We start from the raw sequence: 1,488 nt of genomic DNA, 5'->3' as shown, positions 1-1,488 counted from the left end.
CGGGCAGTTTCAGATGATTAGAGAAATGAGCTTCAGATGATTACGGGGATGATCTTCAGATGATTAAGGAAATGGTATTGCTAGTTGGAGTGACTTGACGAGGGTATATGTTTTAGGAAAGGCAATGTGAATAAGTTGATGGTACTTCGGTAGTATTGCGTCACCTTTTTGTTATATCACGGCTGGTGTTTGAGTTTGCTTGGTGGCACCGAGGAATTTTAGAGTATCTCCCATGGAATGATTGGGTATTTGAGGCGTGGTATGCATTTGGACGACGGGATTGGGATCAGGTGTGTTGAGTCATGTGCCATATGGACTTAAAGTCAGGGAAGTTCTCACATTTAGGCTATATTGTAATTGTGAGTCATGTGTATCAGCACTGTTTAGTGATTATTGGGGGTTTGGAGACCCGAGCGGATCTTTTGTTGCTTGGTATGTTAGATTTTGGATATGATATTGGGTTTAGATTGGTTGTCTCCGTGTTGTGTCATTTTGGACTATTGCGCTAAGGCGGCGCTATTGGCTATGCCGGAAATGCCACAGATTGAGTGGAGAGGTTCAACGGATTATGTCCTAGTAGAGTGGTTTTATATTTTGAAGACCCAGCGAGCGGCTAGGAAGGATTGTCCTTCTTATTTGGGCTTTCATGATGAATGCCAGTGTAGAGGCTTCTACCATCGATTCAGTTCTGGTGGTGATGGACTTTTCGGATGTGTTTCTTGTGGTTGGACATGTCGCCGGGCAGGGTGGTTGATTTCGGTATTGATTTGATGATGGGCACCGTATCGTATGGCACCGGCAGAGTTAAAGGAGTGGAAGGAGAAGCTTCAGGATTTCCTTGATAAGGAGTTCGTTGGCAGGCCAATGTGGATGCGTGTTCTAACTTGGGTCAACTTGGTTGGCTCCGAAATGTATTGTTGAGGGATGTGTTGATTCAATTGTTATTGAGCTTATTAGTAATCTGGGGAGATCTATGAGTTACATTTCCGTGTTGCGAGTGTCACACCTCCTTTTTGCGCGCCCGGCCCCGAAGGGTTAGATGCGCGGGTGGAGTTTTTCCAATTTAAGTGACAATATTCGAAATGGGATTATTTATTTAATTCAGAGTCGCCACTTGGGAAAGGTTTGGCTTTTGGTGTCCCAAGTCACCGGTTTATCTTGAATCCCAAATCGAGGAAATTTTCGACTTTTCCAAATGAAGTCTGCGAACCAGAAATTCTAAGTAAGGAATTCTGTTGACTCGAGGGAAGGTGTTAGGCACCCTCGAATCCCGTGGTTCTAGCACGGTCGCTTAAATTGTTATAATGGCTAAATATCTGATTTAAATACATGTTGTGACTTATGTGCTTTTATTAAGTTTTAACCGCTTTTATTATTATCATTTATTTTTATAGAATTGCAACGTCGTGAAAATGTATCTCGAACCACGTCACAATCAATGCACCCGTAATTGTTAACACATTTCGACTCCATTGAGATTTGAAATTG

This window comes from Nicotiana sylvestris, chromosome 2 (assembly GCF_000393655.2).
Source record: "Nicotiana sylvestris chromosome 2, ASM39365v2, whole genome shotgun sequence".
Classification (NCBI taxonomy): domain Eukaryota; kingdom Viridiplantae; phylum Streptophyta; class Magnoliopsida; order Solanales; family Solanaceae; genus Nicotiana; species Nicotiana sylvestris.
Note: the sequence above shows the minus strand (reverse complement) of the source record.